This window comes from Cynocephalus volans, chromosome X, assembly GCF_027409185.1.
Source record: "Cynocephalus volans isolate mCynVol1 chromosome X, mCynVol1.pri, whole genome shotgun sequence".
Taxonomy (NCBI): domain Eukaryota; kingdom Metazoa; phylum Chordata; class Mammalia; order Dermoptera; family Cynocephalidae; genus Cynocephalus; species Cynocephalus volans.
The window spans coordinates 155,963,798-155,986,905 of NC_084478.1; the positions used below are offsets into that span (position 1 = coordinate 155,963,798).

A 23,108-nucleotide genomic window follows, 5' to 3' on the forward strand; every position below is an offset into this window, starting at 1 on the left:
TAATTCCTTGCCAAATGTGTAGTTTGAAAATATTTTCTCCCATTCGGTAGATTGTCTTTTCACTCTGTTAATTGTTTCTTTTGCCGTGCAGAAGCTTTGTAGTTTGATATAATCCCATTTGTTTATTTCATCTTTTGTTGTCTGTGCTTTTGGGGTCTTATTCATAAAGTCTTTGCCCAGCCCAAGTTCTTGAAGTGTTTCCCCTATTATCTTTTAGGAGTTTTATAGTTTCAGGTGTAATGTTTAAGTCTTTAATACACTGAGTTGATTTTGGTATATGGTGAGAGGTATGGACCTAGTTTCATTCTTCTATATACGGATCTCCAGCTTTCCCAGCACCATTTAATGAAGAGGCAGTCTTTTCCCCACTGTATGTTCTTGGTGCCTTTGTCGAAGATCAGTTAACTGTAAGTATATGGGTTGATTTCTGGGTTCTGTATTCTGTTCCATTGCTCCATGTGTCTGTTTTTATGCCAGTACCAAGCTGCTTTGGTTACTATAGTTTTGTAGTATAATTTGAAGTCAGGTAGTGTGATGCCTCTGGCTTTATTTATTTATTTATTTTTGCTCAAGATTGCTTTGGCTATTCAGGATGTTTTGTTGTTCCATATGAATATTAGGCTTGTATTTCTGTAAAGAATGTCATTGGTACTTTGATGGGGATTGCACTGAACCTGTAGATCAATTTGGGTAGTATGGACATTTTCACAATGTTGATACTTCCAATCCAAGAGCATGGAATGTCTTTCCATCTTTTTGTGTCTTCTTTAATTTCTTTCAGCAGTGATTTGTAGTTCTTGTTTTAGAGATCTTTTGTCTCTTTTGTTAAATTGATTCGTAGGTATTTCTTTCTTTCTTTTTTTTTTTTTTTTGGTGACTATTGTAAATGGGCTTGCTTTCTTGATTTCTTAGTCTGTTAGTTCATCATCAGAGTATAAAAATGCTATTTATTTTTGCGTGTTGATTTGTATCCTGTAACTTTACTGAAATAATTTATCAGCTCTAAGAGTTTTTTGGTAGAATCTTTAGGTTTTTCTACATCATCTGCAAACAGGGTCAGTTTGCGTATTTTCCAACCTGAATGCCCTTTATGTCTTTCTCTTGCCTGATTGCTCTGGTTAGAACGTCCAATACTACATTAAATAGGAGTGGTGAGAGTAAGCATCCTTGTCTTTTTCCCGTTCTTAAGGAAAAAGCTTTCAGCTTTTCCTACTTCAGGGTGATATTGGTGGTGGGTTTGCCATATATGGCCCTTGTCGTGCTGACATACTTTCCTTCTAGACCTAATCTGTTGACAGTCTTTATCATGAAGGATTGCTGAATTTAGTCAAATACCTTTTCTGCATCTATTCAGATAATCATATGGGTTTTGTCTCTGATTTTGTTGATGTGATGTATCACATTTATTGACTTGTGTATATTGAACCCTCCTTGCCTCCTTTGGATGAATCTCACTTGATCATGGTGTATAATTTTTTGGATGTGTTGCTGTGTTCTGATTGCCAATATTTTGCTGAGGACTTTTTGCATCTATTTTCATTAGAGATATTGGCCTGTAGTTTTCTTTTTTTGTTGTATCTTTGTCTCATTTTGGTGTCACAGTGATGCTGACCTCATAGAATGACTTTGGGAGAATAACTTCTGTTTCCATTTTGTGGAATAATTTGAAGAGAAGTGGTATTAATTCTTCTTTAATGGTTTGGTAGAATTCAGCTGTTAAGCCTTTCCAGTCTTGGGCTTTTCTTTGTTGGGAGAGTGCTGATTACTGCTGCAATCTTGTTGCTTGTTATTGGTCTGTTCATGTTTTCTATTTCTTCTTGGTTCAGTCTTGGGAGTTTGTATGTGTCTAGTAATTTATCCATTTCCCCCAGGTTTTCAAATTTGTTGGCATATAGTTATAATAGTCCCTAATGATTCTTTGTGTTTCTATGGTTTTGGTTGTAATGTGACCTCCTTTTTTATTTCTAAGTTTTGTTATTTGGCTCTTATCTCCTCTTTTATTAGTTAGCCTAGCTAATGGATTGTCTTTTTTCTTTTTCTTTTCAAAAAAGCAATTTTATTTTTTTGTTGATCTTTTATATCTTTTTTTGGTCTCTTTCATTCAGTTCTGCTCTGATCTTAATTCTTTCTTTCTGCTTACTAATTTGAGGATTGAATTGTTCTTGTTTTTTCTGTTTCCTTGAGGTGTACTGTTACATTGATTATTTGAAATCTTTCTCTTCTTCTGATGTAAAAATTTAGCATTATTAACTTCCCTTAGTACTGCTTTTCCATTATCCCACAGGTTTTGGTATGATGTGTCTTTATTTTCATTAGTTTCAAGAAATTTTTTGATTTCCTGCTTTATTTCTTCTTGGACGCATGGGTCATTCAGGAGCCTGTTGTTAATTTCCATGTATTTGCATAGTGTCCTGAGTTTCACTTGTTATTAATTTCTAGTTTTAATTTTTTGTGGTCTGAAAAAATACTTGAGATGATTTTGATTTTTTAAAATTTGTTGAGACTTGATTTGTGACCTAGCATATGGTTTATCTTGGAGAATATTCCATGTGCTGATGAGAAAAATGTATATTCTATAGTTGGATGAAATGTTTTGTAGTTATTTGCCAGGTCCAATTAGTCTAGAGTGTAGTTTACATCCTGTGTTTCTCTGTTGATTTGTTGCCTAGATGATTTGTCCTATGCTGACAGATGGGTGTTCAGGTCCCCAACTATTACTGTATTGGGATCTATCTCTTTTCTTATGTCTAATAGGGCTTGATTTATATATCTGGGTGCTCCAGTGTTGGATGAATATATATTTATAATTGGTATAACTTCTTGCTGGATAGATCCCTTTATCATTACATAATGTCCTTCTTTGTCTGTTTCTATGGTTTCTGGTTTAAAGTCTGTTTTATCTAACACAACAATAGCTACACCTGCTCATTTTAAAAAAAATTTTCATATGCAGGGTATATACTTTTTTATCTCTTTACTTTTAGTCTGTGTGTGTCTTTACAGGTGAGGTTAGTCTCTTGTAGACAGCATATAGTTGGGTCTAGCTTTTTAATCCAATCATCCAGTCTGTGTCTTTTGAGTAGGAAATTTAATCCACTTACATTTAGGGTTGTTATTGGAAGGTAGTGTCTTACTCCTGGTATTTTATGTATTTTGTTCGGATGTTTTAAGCATCTTTTGTTCCTTTCTTCCCCTTTTATTGTTTGCCTTTGGTGTCTTTTGGTTTTTTGAAGTGATAAGATACAGTTTCTTTCTTTTTCTCATTTGCATTTTTGTTCTACCAGTGGGTTTTGTTCTTTCTTGTGCATTTATGGTAGTGATAATCATTTTTTGGATTCCATATGCAGGACTCCTTTGAGGATTTCTAGTAGGTAGGGCTGTTCATGTGGTGGTGAACTCTTGCATTCTTTTGTTTGGGGAATACACTATTTCACCTTCGTTTCTAAAGGATAGCCTTTCTGAGTATAGTATTCTTGGTTGGCAGTTTGTTTCTTTCAGTATTCTGAATAAATCATCCCATTCTCTTCTGGACTGTAGAGTTTCTGTTGAGAAGTCTGCTGTTAGTCTGATGGGGACTTCCTTATAGGTGACTTGATGCTTTTCCTGTTTTTAGGATTTTTCCAGTTTGAATATAATGTGTCCCAGAGAGGACCTTTTTGAAGTGAGTCTGTTTGGGGATCTTTGAGTCTCTTGGATCTAAACGTCCATGTCTCTCCCTATACCTGGGAATTTTTCCATTATTATTACATTGAACAAGTTTTCAATGCCTGTTCCTTTCTCCTCCCCTTCCAGAACACCCATGATTTGGATGTTTGTTTGCTTAAGGTTGTCTGCTCCTCTCTTAGATTTTCTCCTCCTCCTCCTTCTTCTTAATTCTTTTTTCTTTCTCTTTTTGTCCACCTGGGTTATTTCGAAAAGACTGTCTTCAACATCAGAAATTCTTTTTTCTGCTTGCCCTAGCCTGCTGCTTAAGCTCTTGATTGTGTTTTTTATTTTGCTGAATGAATCCTTCAATTCTAGGAGTTCTTCTATGTCCTTTTTAAAGGTATTAACCTCTTTGTAAATTTCCTCCTTCATGCACTGAATACTCTTTCTCATTTCTTTGTGTTGTCTGAGTCTTTGTGTATCTCATTGAGTTTCCTTATGATTGTTACTCAAAATTCATTTCCAGACTTTTCAAGGGTTTCCTGTTCTATGGGGTCTGGTACTTGAGAATTATTATATTCCTTTGGTGGCATCATATTTTCTTGTTTTTTCGTATTTCTAGTATTTCTGTGTTGATGTCTGGTCATCCAGTAGATCAGTTGCTTTTTCTATTTCCCTGGAGTGGGCTTTAAAGAAAGAGACTTCTTCCTGTTTATGTGCTTTATATTGATCACTGAGAAGGGTGTTATAGTACTGGTTCTGGGTAGATGCAGTAGTTTAGTCTCTGTGTGGATACTTTGGCTGTATTCAGTATTGGAGTGTATTGTGTGTGAATGCCTCCATGGCTTAGGCACTGGGGCATTTAGTGATTCCTTGCTGAAGTTAGTGACACTGTGTTGGTTTTTCAGGGATGTGGCAAGTTCTCAAGTTCTTAGGAGAAGCATCTGGGTGCCTTGTCACTCTTTGGCTGAGGTGGGTGACTGTGGGTGGGCTGTTGTCACCCCGGCTAGTGTCCTGCGAACCTGATGGGTGTGCTGGGGTATATAAGAGCTCCTTAGTTTGAATGGGTGACACTGGGTGGGGTTTCTCTTTCCTCTTTTTAGAGGCAGAGGCTCCTTCTTGGTCCTTGTTTCCCCCAGTTGGGGGATAAGTTGGTGGTGTTTGGGAATTTTCTTCCTTACTCTGGGTATCCTGGTTTCTGCATTCTCATTGAGTTCTGCGTGTGTCTCTCCCTGGATCAAGGAAGTTCTATGTGCTGCACACATACCTCCAACCCCAGTTGTGCTACTGTTTGTGGCAGTGTAATTCCCCCTGTGCATTGGGCCACTGAGTCATGGGTCTGCTCTTGCTCACCTCTTTTCCTTGGATCTGCTGGTGACTTTTCTTGCGTCAATGCAGTTGAGTGGTCTGTGTGCTTCCTGCGTGGTGGTGGTGATTGCTCCTGTGGCAGCAAGCTGCCCTTGTGGTGGAAATGGCTGTGGTGGACCATCTGCATGGCAGCAGTGTCTGTGGCAGTTGTGGGATCTGTCGGCAGCTGCTGAGGTCCCCAGGTATGTTTCTTGCTGTCTGCCAGTCAATCAGGGCCTGCTTTTTTTCATTGATTAGTTTTTGAATATTGAACCAGCTTTGGTTAAGTAAATCCAATTTGGCCATGGTGTATAATTCTTTTTATACTATAGGGAGGAAGGCTTTCCTTAACCCTTTTAGGGTTCCTGGCTGGGTCTGAAAAGAAAACTAACAAAGACAGATTAAGAGGAAAAAGCATAAAAATTTATTTAATAAAATTTTTACATGACATGTGATCCTTCAGAAATGAAAAAACAAGGAAACAGAGAAAACCTGTGTATTTTTATGCTATGTTTGATGATGAAGTGGGTAGTTGTATACGAAAGGCGTATGATCTAAAGGTAATAAACTGGGGGGGGGGACAAGGCCTGTTTTTTCAGATTCTTATTTGTGTCTTCAGAGATAGGGACATTCATTTCCTATGGGTATAGTGTAGGTATCTCTCACATGAGGGTCTTATGACTCACTTTCAGGGGAAGGTCAGAACATTATTTCTAGGCTTAATGATCCACTTAGGGGAGAAGGGCAGGAGAAGGTCAGAGAGCCCTTTCTGCTTCTGTGGTTTTCTCAAATTCTTTCAGCTTAAAATATTCAGTATGCCAAGGTTCCATATTTTGGGGTAGTGTGTTCTGAACCCTGTCAATACATTGCTATATCTGTGTTGCTAATGTTTTTTGAACATTTTTTAATGAAAGTTCACAATACATACTGGCCTGCAGTTTTCTCTTTTGTACTGTCTTTGTCTGGTTTTGGTATCAGAGTAATACTTGCCTTGGGAAATAAGTTGGGGTGCAAGGGCGGTGGACAATTAGGTTTGGGTAGGGGGCCCAGGAAATACCACCACCACCCCAAGATGGGTTGAGAGTGAAAGTATGTAACCTGTTCAGTCTTAGTGCCTTGCAAAGGAAGCCTGTTTAGTAGCATTCAGTTTGTCAATTTGAGTCCTATATTTTGATACTTGTAGAAGAGCATTTTCAGACCTTAAATGGAAAGGATGTCTTTATACAAGGAAACAGGATTAAATTAGGGGTTGATTCTGCCTGTCTTCTCTCAGTGCCCATTCTTTTTGAAGAAACTTTCTACAATAAAAAAAGAAGGAAGTTTCAGCATCCTGTGTATAACTCATCCTTTGGAAAAGAGAGTTCAGAAGAGCCTTCAGCACCCTCTGATCCCTTTTCCCTGAAAACCATTAAAGATATGACCGAATATTGGGGAAGACATTCTGAGAGATTTCACAGGAACATCGCCTCTTTCCATTGAACATTCTGAGAATGTGAAAGAAAGAGCCTCTGTCACCACACAGACTTGGTGAATGCTCTCTATACCAAGTGCCTCCAGCAGCTTCTAAGGGACTCTCACCTGAAAATACTTGCCAAGCAGGAGGCCCAGATGTGCCTGATGAAGCAGGCAGTAGAGATGTTATGTACATCATGAAATTTATGATCTGATCTTTAAATACGTGGAGACCATGGAAGCGAGCAAGGATGCTGTCTTTAACAAAATCACAAGAAGTCTTCAAGATCTACAGCAGAAAGATACTGGTATGAAACCTGAATTCAGCTTCAACATACCTCATGCAAAGAGAGATCTGGCTCAGCTGAACAAAAGCACCTCCCCACAATGGAAACTGGTCTGTTTATGAAAGGTGGTGCGACTAATTACAGTCGACTAGAGTTAACTTGGAGAGTATGTGTGCTGATGATCTGCTGTCAGTCCTGTTACATTTGCTTGTGAACAAAGAGACCCCTAATTGGATGGCAAATTTGAGTTATATCAAGAGCTTCAGATTTAGCAGCACAGCAAAAGACAAATTGGGATACTGCCTGACCTCAATTGATGCTGTGATTAAATATATCCAGCAAGGAAGCCTCTCCACTAAACTGCCTGAGTCTGAGGGATTTGGTGACAGACTCTTCCTTAAGCACAGAATGAGCTTACTGTCTCAGATGACTTCAAGTCCCATTGACTGCCTACTTAAGCATATTGCATCAGGTAACCAGAAAGAAGTGGAAAGATTTCTGAGCCAAGGTGACCACGATAAAGATGTCCAAAAGATGTGTCACCCTCTATGCTTCTGTGATGACTGTGAGAAACTCTTCTCTGGAAGGTTGAACAATCCCTCAGTTGTCACCCCATTCTCCAGAGATGACAGGGGTCATACACCTCTTCACATGGCTGCCCTCTGTGGGCAGGCATCCCTCTTTGATCTGGTTTCAGGGGGCACTGTGGTGAATGCCATGGACTATCACGGGTCGACTCCCCTTCATGTGGTGTGTCAGAAGGGCTATTAGAGTGTGATGCTGCTGCTGCTGCACTACAGGGAAGGCACCAAAATGCAGGATAACAATGGCAACAGCCCTCTCCTCCTGGATTGCACCTATGGTCATGAAGACTGTGTGAGAGCCTTGGTCTACTCTGATATGTGGTCATGCAGACTAGGTATTGGTAACAAGAAAGGAGACACCCCCCCCCCACAGCTGTACATTGGCGTTACCAGGGTATCATAGAGATGTTGCTACAAAATGGAGCATTCATAGAAATCCAGAACAGACTGAAAGAAATGCCACTCAAGTGTGCATTAAACTCAAAGATTCTGTCTGTAATGGAAGCCATCATCTGTCCTTTGAAAAGAGGCAGAAGTCTTCTGAGGTCCCCATGCAGTTCCCTTAGCACTCTGTGGATTCCATCAGCTAGGGGTCCTCCACCTCCAGCTTCTCCTCCGTGTTGGCAAGCTCTGGACAATAGGAGACAAAGAAGGACTACAGAGAGGTAGAAAAACTTTTAAGAGCCGTTGCTGATGGAGGTCTAGAAATGGTGCGTTACTTTTTGGAATGGACAGAGGAGGACCTGGATGAAGGGGAGGGTGCTGTTAGTGCCATGGATCTTGAATTTTGTCACCCCTGGTGCCAGTGCCGCAAATGTGCTACAGCTCAAAAGAAGCTGGCAAAGATTCTCGCCAGTGGGCTTGGTGCAAATGTGACCAGCACAGGATGGCTCTTCCCCACTGCATGTTGCTGCCCTGCATGGTCGGGCGTGCCTTGTACTCCTTCTGTTGAAGCATGGTGCCTGTGCCAGTGCCAGAAATGCAAACCAGGCCACTTTCAGGTGGTGAAATATCTATTAAATTCTAATGCAAAACCCAATAAAAAGGATATAAATGGAAACACACCCCTCATTTATGCCTGTTCCAGTGGCCATCATGATGTCACGCCTCTGTTGTTGCAGAATTGGGACCTCCATTAATGCTTCTAACAATAAGGGCAACATAGTACTGCATGAGGCTGTGATCGAAAAGCATGTCTTTGTGGTAGAGCTGCTTCTACTTCACAGAGCATCCGTTCACATCCTGCACAAGAGGCAGTGCACAGCTATAGACTGTGCTGAACAGAATTCAAAAATAGTAGAATTAGTTCGGGTAGTACCAAGCTGTGTTGCCTTGTTAGATGATGTTAACAAAGCAGATCACAAGAAGTATGTTACTGTTAAGATCAGGAAAAAATGGAAGTAAAAAATGTATGATTAACCAAGTGAACCTTTTATAGGGGAGTTTTACTTTGTTTACTCAGTTGGTCAGTTTAAGGGAATGACTTCAAGGGAGGTTATGGAAAGAGCTAGAAGTATCCCCTGTTTTACTCAAGGTTCTTTGCATGAGCCAGAGAGGCAAAGAGACACAGTGAAACAGAATAACCTGTCAGACTAAAGGAGATCTCAGGCTGCTGATGAAGGAAACAATGACCAGTCCAAGAGGCCTGGACTGAAACAAACAGCTCCTGGGAACAGGCAAATGCTCTGCAGACTCACAATCAACAATGCAGTAGTATCCAAGGGCCCAGGAACTGCTGACAACTTAACCACTCCCCAAGAGGCAAATACCAGTTTTAACAGTAACCAATATTATGACGTCAGCACTTAGTAATATGCATTTAAGTTTCCTCCATGTCTTTTCATAGCCTGACAGCTCATTTCTTTTTGCACTGAATAATATTTCATTGCCTGAATGTAGCAAAGTTTATTTATCCATTCACCTACTGAAGGAAATTTTGGTTGCATTCAAGTTTTGGCAATTATAAATAAAGTTGCTATAAGAGAAACATTGGATTTCAACTGCACTTTAGACCAGTTGGATTTGATGGACATCCATAGAGCATTTCATCCAACAACTACAAAGTATACATTCTCATCAGCACATGGATAGACCACATGTTAAGGACACAGGTCAAGTCTCAACAAATTTTAAAAAATTGAAATAACTTCAAGTATCTTTTCAGACCACAACAGAATAAAACTAGAAATCAATAGCAAGTGAAACTTTGGAAACTATGTGAATGCATGGACATTAAATAACAACTCCTGAATGGGTCAAAGAAGAAATTTAGCAGGAAATAAAACAAAAAGTCCTGAAAAAAATGAAAGTAAAGGCACATCATACCAAAACCCATGTGATATGGCAAAAACATTACTAAGAGAACATTAAAATTATTAAGAGAAAAGATTATTGCAATAAATGTTTACATCAAAAGAATAGAAAGACTTCAAATAAACAATGTAATGTTGCACCTCAAAAAAGTAGAAATATAAGAACAATCCAATCCCAAAATTAGTAGATGGAAAGAAGTAATTAAGATCAGAGCAGAACTAAATGAAATAAAGACCAAAAAAAAAAAAAAAGATACATAAAATTAATGAAACAGAAAGCTGTTTTTTTGAAAAGACAAACAAAATTGACAAATCATTAGCTAGACTAAGAAAAGAAGAGAGAAGACCCAAATAACAAAAATCAGAAGTGAAAAAGGAGATATTACAAAGGATACCACAGAAATACAAAGAATAATTAGAGACTGTTATGAACAACTATGCACCAAAAAAATTGAAAATCTGGAGGAAATGGATTAATTTCTGGACACATATAACCTACCAAGGCTGAACCAAGAAGGAAAGGAAACCTGAACAGACCAATAATGAACAATGAGATTGAATTAGTAATCAGCAGTCTCCCAGCAAAGAAAAGCAGGAGGACTAGATGGCTTCACTGATGAATTTTACCAAACATCTAAAGAACAATTAAGACTACTTCTTTTCAAGCTATTCCAAAGAAATCAAAGCAGAGGGTATTCTGCCAACCTCATTCTGTAAGACCAGCATCACCCTAATACCAAAATCAGACAGAGATACAACAATAAAAGAAAACTATAGGCCAATATCCTTGATGAACATAGATGCAAAAATTCTCAACAAAATATAAGCAAACAGACTTCAACAGCACATCAAAAAGATTACACATCATGATCAAGTGGGATACATCCTAGGGAGGCAAGGATGGTTCAACATGCATGAATCAGTTAATGTGATGCATCACATGAACAAAATGAAGCACAAAAAATCATATGATTATCTCAATAGATACAGGAAAAGAATTTGACACAATTCAACATCCCTTCATGATGAAGACTCTCAACAAATTAGGCATAGAAGGAAAGTATCTCAAGACAGTAGAAGCCATATATGACAAACTCACTGCTAATATCATCCTGAATGTGGAAAAGATGAAAGCTTTTCCTTTAAAAACAACAACAAGACAAGGACACCCACTTTCACCACTCTGATTCAACATAGTATTGGAAGTTCTAGCCAGAGCAATCAGGCAAGAGAGAAATAAAGGGCATCCCAATTGGAAAAGATGAAGTCATTTTTTACATCAACAGGAAACTGTTCCTGTTCATAGATGATATGATCTTATATACAGAAAAACCTAAAGACTCCACCAAAAAATTCTTAGAGCTGATAAATGAATTCAGTAAAGTTTGGGATACAAAGTCAATATATAAAAATAAGTAGCCTTTCTATACACAATAAACTAGCAGAAAAAGAAATGAACAATGAACTAGCAGAAAAAGAAACCAAGAAAGCAAGCCCATTTATAACAGCTACACACAAAAAAATACCTAGGAATTAATTTAACCAAGGATGTGAAAGATTTCTGCAATGAGAACTACAAAACACTACTGAAAGAAACTAAAGAGGACACAAAAAAACGGAATGACACCCCATGATCATGGATTGGGAGAATTAATGTTGTGAAAATGTCCATAGTACCCAAAACAATCTACTGATTCAATGCAATCCCCATCAAAATAACAATAGCATTCTTCACAGAAATAGGAAAAAAAAAAAAAAACCCTAACAGTTATATGGAACAACAAAGGACCCCAAATTACCAAAGCAACCCTGAGGGGGAAAAAAAAGAATAGAGCTAGGGGCATTACACAACTTGAGTTCAAATTATACTAAGAAGCTTTAGTAACCAAAACAGCATGGTACTGGCATAAAAATAGACATATGGATCAATGGAACAGAGTAAAGGACCCGGATATCAACCCATCTACTTACAGCCAACTTATCTTCAACAAAAGCACCAAGAACATACATTGGAGAAAGGACAGACTCTTCAATAAATGGTACTGAGAAAACTGGACATCCATATGTAGAAGAATGAAATTAGACCTTTACCTCTCACCATAGACTGAAGCCAACTCAAAATGGATTAAAGACTTAAATATAAGACTTGAAACTATAAAACTTCTAGAAGGAAACATAGGGGAAACACTTTAGTTCACAGGTCTGGGCAAAGATTTTATGAATAATACTTGAGAAGCACAAGCAACAACAACAAAAATAAACAAATGGGAGTATATCAAACTAAAAAGCTTCTGCACAGCAAGGATAACAATCAACAAAGAGAAAATACTGCCTACAGAATGAGGGAAAATATTTGCAAACTACATCTGACAGGGAATTAATATGCAGATTATACAAGGAACTCCAACAGCTTAATAATGATGATAATAATAATAAATCTGGTTTAAAAAATGGGCAAATGAGCTGAATAGACATTTATGAAAAGAAGACATACAGATGTCCAATGAGTACGTGAAAAAATGCTCAACATCACTAATCATCAGGGAAATGCAAATCAAAACTACATTGAGATATCTTACCCCAGTTAGACTGGCTATTATTAAAAAGAAAGAAAATAACAAATGCTGGCAAGGATGCAGAGAAAGGGGAACCCTTCTACACTTTGGTGGGATTGTAAATGAATACAGCCACGATGGAAAATGGTATGGAGGTTTCTCAAACAACTACAAATAGAACTACCACACAACCCACCAATCCCACTATTGGGCATATATGCAAAGGAATGGAAAGCATCATTTCAAAGGGATACCTGCACTACCATGTTTATTGCAGCTCTGTTTATAATGGGCAAGATTTGAAACCAACCTAAATGTCCACTGACAGATGATTGGATAAAGAACATGTGGTATATACACACAATGGCATGCTACCTAGCATAAAAAAGAATGAAATTCTGCCATTTGTAGCAACATGGATGAGCTTGGAGAAAATTATATTAAGTGAAATAAGCCAGGCCCAGAAAGAGAAATACCACATGTTCCCACTCATAAGTGAGAGAGAGAGACAGAAAAAAAGAAGGAAGGAAGGAAGGAAGGAAGGAAAGAAGGAAGGAAGGAAAGAAAGAAGGAAGGAAAGAAAGAAGAAAGAAAGAAAGAAAGAAAGAAAGAAAGAAAGAAAGGAAGGAAGAAAGAAAGAAAGAAAGAGAAAGAAAGAAAGAAAGAAAAAGAAAGAAAGAAAGAAGAAAGAGAGAAAGAAAGAATAACAATAAGTTGACCTTTCAGAAGGAGAGAATAGAACTGTGGTTACTACAGGTGGGAAAGGGGGAGAGAAAGGGGGTATTGGGAGACATTGGTTAATGGACACATAGCAGCTAGATAAGAAAAATAAGTTCTATGGGTGTACAGTCAAGCTAGACATCTACAATGATCAATAATTTACTGCATGTTATCAAATGGCTAGAAGAGAGGAGATCAAATGTCCTTATGAGAAAGAAATGATTAAGTTTCGTAATGATGGACATGCTAATTACCCTGATTTGATCATTGCACACTGTATACATGTATTGATATTCAACTCTGTACCCCACAAATATGTATAATAAATATATTTCAATAAAAACAAAACAAAACTATAAAACCAAATAAAGCTGCTATAAACATATATGTGTAGGTTTTTGTGTGGACATTAATTTTTAACTCCCTTGGGTAAATACCAAGGATCACGATTGCTGAATCATATGGTATGGTAAGAGTGTGTTTAGTTTTGCACGAAGCTGCGAAACTGACTTCCAAAGTGGCTGTATTGGAGCACGTTGGTGGTATAGTGGTGAGCATAGCTGCCTTCCAAAGTGGCTGTATTGTTTTGCATTCCCACGATCAATGAATGTGAATTCCTTTTGCTCTGCATCCTCATCAGCATTTGGTGTTGTCGGTATTCTGGATTTTGGCTATTCTAAAAGTTGTGTAGTGGTATCTTATTGTTGTAATTTTTACTTCTCTAATGACATGTGATGTGGCACCTCTTTTCAAATGCATATATGCCATCTCTATTTCTACTTTGGTGAGATGACTTTTAAGATCTTTGGGCCATTTTTAAATCAGGTTGTTTGTTTTCTTATTGCTGAATTTTAAGAGTTCTTTCTACAGTTTGAATACCAGTCCTTTATCAGATATGTCTTTGCTATTTTCTCCTAGTCTGTGGCTTTTCTTCTCATTCTCTTGACAGTATCCTTCACAAAGCAGGAAATTTTAATTTTAATGAAGTCCTGCTCATCAATACTTTTCTTTCACGAATCGTGCCTTTGATGTCATATGTAAAAAGTCTTCATCATACTCAAGGTCACCTATATTTTCTCCTGTGTTTTCTTCTAGGAGTTCTATAGTATTATGTTTTACCTTGAGTTAATTTTTATGAAGGATGTAAGGTATGAATCTAGATTATTATTATTATTTTTTTGCATGAGGATGGTTAGTTGTTCCAGCACCATTTGTTGTAAAGACTATCTTTTCTCCATTGTTTTGCCTTTGCTATTTTACCAAAGATCAGTTTACTATATTGGTGTGTGTCTATTTCTGGGCTATTTTGTTCCATTGATCTATTTATTCTTTGACCAATACCACACTATATTGATTTTTGTAGCTTTGTAGTAAGTCTTTTTTTTTTTTTGTAGTAAGTCCTAAAGTCAGGCAGTGTCAGTCCTCTGACTTTGTTCTTCTTCAATATTGTGTTGGCTATTCTGGGTCTTTGTCTCTCCATATAAACTTTAGAATCATTTGCCAATATTCACAAAATCAGTTGTTGAGATTTTGATCGGAATTGTGTTGACTCAACAGATCAAGGTGGGAAAAACTTACATCTTGAAAATATTGAGTCTTCCTATCCGTAAACATATATCTCTCTATTTATTTAGTTCTTTGATTTCTTTATCAGAGTTTTGCAGTTTTTCTCATATAGATCTTGGACATATTTTGTTAGATACCCAGGTATTTCATTTTTGGGCTGCTAACGTAAATGGTATTTTGTTTTTACTTTCAAATTCTACTTGCTCATTGATGGTATGTAGAAGAGAGATAGCCTTTTGTATATTAACCTTGTATCCTGCTTCCTTGCTAAAATGACTTAGTTCCAGAAGTTTTTTGTTGATTTCTTCAGATTTTCTACATAGACAATCATGTCATCTGCGAACAAAGACAGTTTTAGTTCTTTCTTTCCAATCAGTATGCCTTTTATTTCCTTCTTGTTTGAGTGCATTAGCTAGGACTTTCAGCACAACGCTGAAAAGGAGTGGCAGAAGGGGACAGCCTTGTCTTGTTCCTGATTACAGTGGGAAAGCTTCTAGTTTCTCACCATTATGATATTTTAATAAAGTTCTCTGTATTTTAAAATTGTTATTTGAGACTTCCTCTTTGATCCCTGAATAATTTAGAAGAGTGTTGTTTAATTTCTAAAGGTTTAGAGATTTTCCTGTTACCTGTTATTGATTTCTAGTTTGATTCCATTGTGGCTGGAGGATGTAGTCTGTATGATTTCAATTCTTTTAAATAGCTCATAGTGTTTGAAAACTGTGAGAAGTAGCATTTTTCCATATTTGAGACATTTGGGAAGTGTAGTGGACAGTTCTCTTTGTTGGGGGACAGGAAATTATCATTTATTGAGGAACCACTGCTTCGTCCCTTGCTGTGTGCTTCACATACATAATTTTATCTAATCCTCTCAACAACTCTTTGAGGTCACTACTATTATTAACTCCATTTTAAATGGGAAATCTGAGGCCAGAGAGTTTGGTATTTCCGAAAGCTGTTTCCATTACAGAGTTTCAGATGAGAGAAGTGATAATGACATGAAGAATAAAGAATATTATAGGATTATGTCCTAGAAAAGCAAGTTATGCAACCAGTTATCCATTGTCCCTCTTTTTGTTACCTCTCTATTATGGTGTTGACACACTTAAACTCAATATGATATAATTTTTAAAATCTTAATTCAGGTGCTATGGGTATTTTTGGCCATACAATGCCAAAAAAATTGATTTGACTAAAAATTCACTCCTTAACCTATGATTGTGAAATTCTGTAGAGTTTAATGTATGTCACCTACTGGGTCTATACATCCCTGGTCTAACTGTATAACAGGGAAAAAATTACACACTTCAAAGAGTTGTTGTGACACTGAGATAAGGGATCTGAAAGTGCTTTTCACCAACAAACACTATACACTTATATGAGATTATTATGATAATAATGGAGGTTATGTCAGTCTTTCTCTAGGATCCAGGGCCCCTGTTCATCATGTAGAACAAAGGTTTTTAGCCTGGAGCTCAGGGACCTTATGGGTAGGCTTCAGAGTATTCTGAAAAACACTCTGAAATTGTATGCAAACAATATATGAAGGTGCTTTTTGGGGGTGGTTATATCATCTCTTCACAAAAAAAATATTTGATACTGACTAGATGAAAGAATGAAAAACTGAAAGAGAAATGTCTGACCATATTACATAGGAAATATCACACAGTCACTGACTCCCGCATAGTGAGTTAGGTGTAGTCAACTTGGAGAGTGTTTCTTTTCATATCCCAGGGCTGTAATGGCCTATATGCTATTTCTCATCTTCACTGAGCTTAGCAAGGAGAGTGCTCAGAAGAGAAAGTAAGTATGTGTACCTGAACAGGAGGCTTCAGGCATTTCTGAGATGGAAGAGTCCTCCTTACATTTCAGTTTGAACAGGTCTGCACACTAGCCAATTAAGACTGGGAAAGGCTAGAGTTGTAGAACTGACTAAAGATAATTCTGCACTTGGGGAGTTACCTTGGAACAACTGAGGACATAGATACTGTGACGTCTCTGCAATTAGTATAAAAGCCTCCAAACAGTGAAGTGGCTTTTATACTGCAAAATTGTCCTGGGCCCAGCAACACATTGTGAGGGGTAAAGAAGATGCTCAGTGAATGACTCAGAAACCAGGTAATGGAAGAAGAAGATCCAGGCATCATTAGAAGAGATACAGTTTCCTTAGCCATAGCTGCCTAAGGAATTGCATAACTCTGAGGGTAGGAAGTATTAGAGATGATGTTAGGGTTGACCAGTTGACATTTGTGGGACTAGAGTGAGCCTAGAAAGACTCCCCTCAAAGGTCTTTATTGGAATTGGGTCTCAGGATTCAGTCTGTATCAAACCAGGGGTCCATATGGAATGGCTCCAAGCACATGAGATGCAAGAGAACAGAATCATGGTCCCAGAGGAAATCTGAGATAAGTATCACATTAATATCAACCATTGAGTCTGAGCAACTATAGGTTTACCAGATAAAATACAGGATACCAATATTGCATGGGAAATACTTATATCAAATATTGTTTGTCTTTTATCTGAAATTCAAATTTAACTTGTCATTCTGTATTTTTGTTTTCTGAATCTGGCAATCCTAGATGGGTGAGATGCCATTTTCAGGAGACAAGACCAGAGGTGAAGGAGCAGACTAGTTCATCTCGGATTTCAATGTTCATACAAATCACCTGAGAAGTCATCATGTCTGGTATGGGCCCCAAGTACTTTTATTTCTAAAACATTCCCAGGTGCTGCTGCTGCTGGCCGTGGACCATGATTTAAGTAGCAAGGAGTTGGATAGTTGTCTAGGTTAATGCTTGGGTCTATCTCCTTGCATAGTGAGAGTTCCATCATTACCCAATAACCTTTCTGTCATTACCCCAAGACTCAAGTAAAAGAATATCTTCAACAGCACTGTAATTGTTGTCTTGAGGTGTCTAGAGCAGGTGAAGAATTTGGGGTCCAAAGTGGACAGACTAGATACACGAGTCCATTTCTGTTGCTTATGACTAAATACCTGGAACTGGGTGATTTATAAGAAAAAAAATTTATTGCTTACAGTTTTGGAGGCTGGAAAATCCACAGTGCAGGGAGCACATCTGGTGAGGCTATTGGTCCTGGTGGTGACTTTAGCAACTCGGGGTATCCCATGGTGAATATGGCAGAGCAGAGAGAGCGAACTTCTCACGTGCTTTTCTTTTAAAGCCCTCTGAACCATACCTCTGACCAGCATTATGAAACCATTCACTACAGCATGGTCCTACAATCTAATCACCTCTTCAAGGCTCCACCTTTCAATTATCATAATAGTGTTTCCCACCCTCAGCAGTTACAGTGGGGCCAAGTTTACAATACCTGGAGCTTTGGGGACACAATTTAAGCTTCAATGAGTTTGGGGGGACATTCATTCCACAGCATTCCACCTCTGGTCGCCCAAAACTCATGTTCTTTTCACTACAAATGTATTTATTTAGTCTCTGAAGCCTTAACTGGTTTCAACTCAAAAGTACAAAGTTCAAACTCCCAACTGTGAAATCAAAACAAGTTATCTACTTCCAAGATACAATGGTGGGACAAGCATAGGGTACACATTCCCATTCAAAAAGGGAGAAATAGGGCCGAGCCCGTGGCGCACTCAGGAGAGTGTGGCGCTGGGAGCGTGGTGACACTCCCGCCGCAGGTTCGGATCCTATATAGGAATGGCCGGTGCACTCACTGGCTGAGTGCCGGTCACGAAAAAGACAAAAAAAAAAAAAAAAAAAGGGAGAAATAGGCCAAAAGAAAGGTATAATAGGTCCTAAACAAGCCTGAAACCCAGCAGGAGAGGTATTAAATCTGAAAGCTGGTGAATTCTGTACCTTGACTCCATGTTCAACATCCTCTGCTCGCTGGGGTCAGGGTTGGAGCCCCAAGTCCTTAGGCAGCTCTGCCCTGATGGCTTTCGTGGTCACAGACAATGCTTTAAATCTCATAAGCTGGTGTTGCATGCTGGTAGCTCCACACTTCTGGGGTGTCCATGATGGTGCTGCTCCTATGGATCCACTAGGCATGGCCTTAGTGGGCTTTTCTGCTGCAACTCCGACCCCACATTTTCTCTTGGCATTGCTCTAGCAAAGGTTGTCTGTGGTGACTCCACCCCTATGACAGATCTCTTCCCAGGCACCCAGGCTTTTCCATACATCCTTTGAAATCAGGGTGGAGGCTCCCAAGCCTCCACACCTCTGGCATTCTGTGAGCCTGCAGACCTAACACCAAGTGGATGCCTCTAAAGCTTCTGGCTTGTATTTTCCAAACCCTCAGGTCCAGCCACATCTGGGGCCAATTTTAGCCACAGCTGGAACATCCAAAGCAGCCGGTGTGCTGGTGTGAGGAGCAGCATCTCGAGGTAGCCCTAGGCGGTGAGCCCATGGAGGGTGCCTCAGGCCTGTTCGCTGAGACTATTCTGTCTTCCTTGGCCTAGGCCTATAATGGAAGGGTTGGCTCCAAGATCTCTGAAATGTCTTCAAGCTCTCTTTCCCTTCTGTTGATAATCCCTTTCTTCTGTACTCATCTCCTAAGCAAACGGTCCGTGGACTACACCCTTGCTTTTGTGGCCAGGCTGAAAGTTTTCCAATTTGTTGTTCTCTGCTTTCCTTTTTTTTTTTTTTTTTTTTTAATTTTATTTTGTCGATATACATTGTGGCTGATTATTGCTCCCCATCACCAAAACCTCCCTCCCTTCTCCCTCCCCCCCTCCCCCCCAACAATGTCCTTTCTGTTTGCTTGTCGTATCAACTTCAAATAATTGTGGTTGTTGTATCTTCTTCCCCCGCCCCCAGTTTTTTTTTTTTGTGTGTGTGTGTGTGTGTGTGTGAATTTATATATTAATTTTTAGCTCCCACCAATAAGTGAGAACATGTGGTATTTCTCTTTCTGTGCCTGGCTTGTTTCACTTAATATAATTCTCTCAAGGTCCATCCATGTTGTTGCAAATGGCAGTATTTCATTCGTTTTTGTAGCTGAGTAGTATTCCATTGTGTAGATGTACCACATTTTCCGTATCCACTCATCTGATGATGGGCATTTGGGCTGGTTCCAAATCTTGGCTATTGTAAAGAGTGCTGCAATGAACATTGGGGAACAGGTATACCTTCGACTTGATGATTTCCATTCCTCTGGGTATATTCCCAACAGTGGGATAGCTGGGTCGTATGGTAGATCTATCTGCAATTGTTTAAAGAACCTCCATACCATTTTCCATAGAGGCTGCACCATTTTGCAGTCCCACCAACAATGTATGAGAGTTCCTTTTTCTCCGCAGCCTCGCCAGCATTTATCGTTCATAGTCTTTTGGATTTTAGCCATCCTAACTGGGGTTAGATGGTATCTCAATGTGGTTTTGATTTGCATTTCCCAGATGCTGAGTGATGTTGAGCATTTTTTCATATGTCTGTTGGCCATTTGTATATCTTCCTTAGAGAAATGCCTACTTAGCTCTTTTGCCCATTTTTTAATTGGGTTGCTTGTTTTCTTCTTGTACCGTTGTTTGAGTTCCTTATATATTCTGGATATTAATCCTTTGTCAGATGTATATTTTGCAAATATTTTCTCCCACTCTGTTGGTTGTCTTTTAACTCTGTTAATTGTTTCTTTTGCTGTGCAGAAGCTTTTTACTTTGATATAATCCCATTTGTTTATTTATCCTTTGGTTGCCCGTGCTTTTGGGGTCGTGTTCATGAAGTCTGTGCCCAGTCCTATTTCCTGAAGTGTTTCTCCTATGTTTTCTTTAAGAAGTTTTATTGTTTCAGGGTGTATATTAGAATCCTAAATCCATTTTGACTTGATTTTAGTATACGGTGAGAGGTATGGATCTAGTTTCATTCTCCTGCATATGGATATCCAGTTATCCCAGCACCATTTGCTGAAGAGGCAGTCCCTTCCCCAGTGAATAGGCTTGGTGCCTTTGTCAAAGATCAGATGGCAGTAAGTGTGTGGGTTGATTTCTGGATTCTCTATTCTATTCCATTGGTCAGTGTGTCTGTTTTTATGCCAGTACCATACTGTTTTGGTTATTATAGCTTTGTAGTATTGCTTAAAGTCAGGTAGTGTTATGCCTCCAGCTTTATTTTTTTGCTCATCATTGCTTTGGCTATGCGTGGTCTTTTATTGTTTCATATAAATGTCTGAATAGTTTTTTCCATTTCTGAGAAAAATGTCTTTGGAATTTTGATGGGGATTGCATTGAATTTGTATATCACTTTGGGTAGTATGGATATTTTCACTATGTTGATTCTTCCAATCCAAGAGCATGGGATATCTTTCCATCTTCTTGTATCCTCTCTAATTTCTCTCAGCAGTGGTTTGTAGTTCTCATTATAGAGATTTTTCAGCCCCTTGGTTAACTCAATTCCTAAGTATTTTATTTTTTTGGTGAGTATTGTAAATGGGCAGGCTTTCTTGATTTCCTCTTTCTGCATGTTCACTATTGGAGAAAAGAAATGCTACTGATTTTTGTGTGTTGATTTTGTATCCTGCTACTGTGCTGAAATCATTTATCACCTCCAAGAGTTTTTTTGTAGAGGTTTTAGGCTGTTCGATATATAGGATCATGTCATCTGCAAACAGGGACAGTTTGACTTCATCTTTTCCAATCTGGATGCCCTTTATTTCCTTCTCTTCTCTGATTGCTCTGGCTAGTACTTCCAACACTATGTTGAATAGGAGTGGTGAGAGTGGGCATCCTTGTCTAGTTCCTGTTCTTAAAGGAAAAGCTTTCAGCTTTTCCACATTCAGGATGATATTGGCAGTGGGTTTGTCATATATGGCTTTAATTATGTTGAGATACTTTCCCTCTATACCTAACTTATAGAGGGTCTTTGTCATGAATGAGTGCTGAAATTTATCAAATGCTTTTTCAGCATCTATAGATATGATCATATGGTCCTTGTGTTTGAGTTTATTAATATGGTGTATCACATTTATTGATTTGTGTATGTTGAACCAACCTTGCATCCCTGGGATGAATCCCACTTGATCGTGATGAATAATTTTTCGTATGTGTTGCTGTATTCTGTTTGCTAGTATTTTAGTGAGAATTTTTGCATCTATATTCATCAAGGATATTGGCCTGTAGTTTTCTTTTTTGGTTATATCTTTACCTGGTTTTGGTATCAGGATGATGTTTGCTTCATAGAATGAGTTTGGGAGATTTGCGTCCGTTTCAATCTTTTGGAATAGTTTGTAAAGAATTGGTGTCAATTCCTCTTTGAATGTTTGGTAAAATTCTGCTGTGAATCCATCTGGTCCTGGGCTTTTCTTTGTTGGGAGCCTTCTGATAACAGCTTCAATCTCCTTTATTGTCATTGGTCTGTTCAAATTTTCTACGTCTTCATGGTTCAGTTCTGGGAGCTTGTGTGTGTCCAGAAATTTATCCATTTCCTCCAGATTTTCAAATTTGTTGGCGTATAGTTGTTTATAGTCGTCTCGAATGATTCCTTGTATTTCAGATGAATCAGTTGTAATATTGCCTTTTTCATTTCTAATTTTTGTTATTTGAGTCTTCTCTCTTCTTTTTTTTGTTAGCCATGCTAATGGTTTGTCAATTTTATTTATCTTTTCAAAAACCAACTTTTTGATTTGTTGATCTTTTGAATTGTTTTTTGGTTTTCAATTTCATTCAGTTCTGCTCTGATCTTAATGATTTCTTTCCGTATGCTAACTTTATGTTTGGATTGTTCTTGTTTTTCTAGTTCTTTAAGGTGAAGTGTTACGTTGTTCACTTGCCATCTTTCTATTCTTCTGAAGTGAGCATTTAATGCAATAAATTTTCCCTTCAATACTGCTTTTGCAGTATCCCACAGGTTTTGGTATGATGTATCATTGTTTTCATTAGTTTCAAGAAATTTTTTGATTTCCTGCTTGATTTCTTCTTGGACCCATATGTCATTAAGTAGAATGCTGTTTAATTTCCATGTGTTTGTATAGTTTCCAGAGTTTCGTTTGTTATTAATTTCTAGTTTTAATCCATTGTGGTCCGAGAAGATACATGGGATAATTCCAATTTTTTTGAATTTTTTGAGACTTGATTTGTGACCTAATATGTGATCTATCCTGGAGAATGATCCATGTGCTGATGAGAAGAATGAATATTCTGAGGTTGTTGGGTGGAATGTTTTGTAGATATCTGCCAATTCCAATTGGTCTAGAGTCTTGTAGAGATCTTGTGTTTCTCTACTGATTCTTTGCCTAGATGATCTGTCTAATATTGACAGTGGGGTGTTCAGGTCCCCTGCTATTATGGTATTAGTGTCTATTTCCTTCTTTAGGTCTAATAGAGTTTGTTTTATAAATCTGGCTGCTCCAACATTGGGTGCATACATATTTATGATTGTTATGTCTTCTTGATGGATCAGTCCTTTTATCATTAAGTAGTGTCCCTCATTGTCTCTTTTTATGGTTTTTAGTTTAAAGTCTATTTTGTCAGATATAAGAATAGCTACTCCAGCTCGTTTTTCTTTTCTGTTTGCATGGTAAATCTTTTTCCATGCTTTCACTCTTAGTCTGTGTGAATCTTTATGGGTGAGCTGGGTCTCTTGTAGGCAGCATATAGTTGGGTCCTGCTTTTTGATCCAGTAGGCCAGTCTGTGTCTTTTAAATGGGGAATTTAAGCCTTTTACATTA

The 23,108-nt window shown here is 38.2% G+C and overlaps 1 pseudogene; it reads left to right on the forward strand.

Annotated features, from left to right (window-relative positions):
- Positions 1-5,116: 5,116 nt before the first annotated feature.
- LOC134368492 (ankyrin repeat domain-containing protein 27-like) lies at positions 5,117-9,124 on the forward strand (annotated as a pseudogene).
- Positions 9,125-23,108: the final 13,984 nt, after the last annotated feature.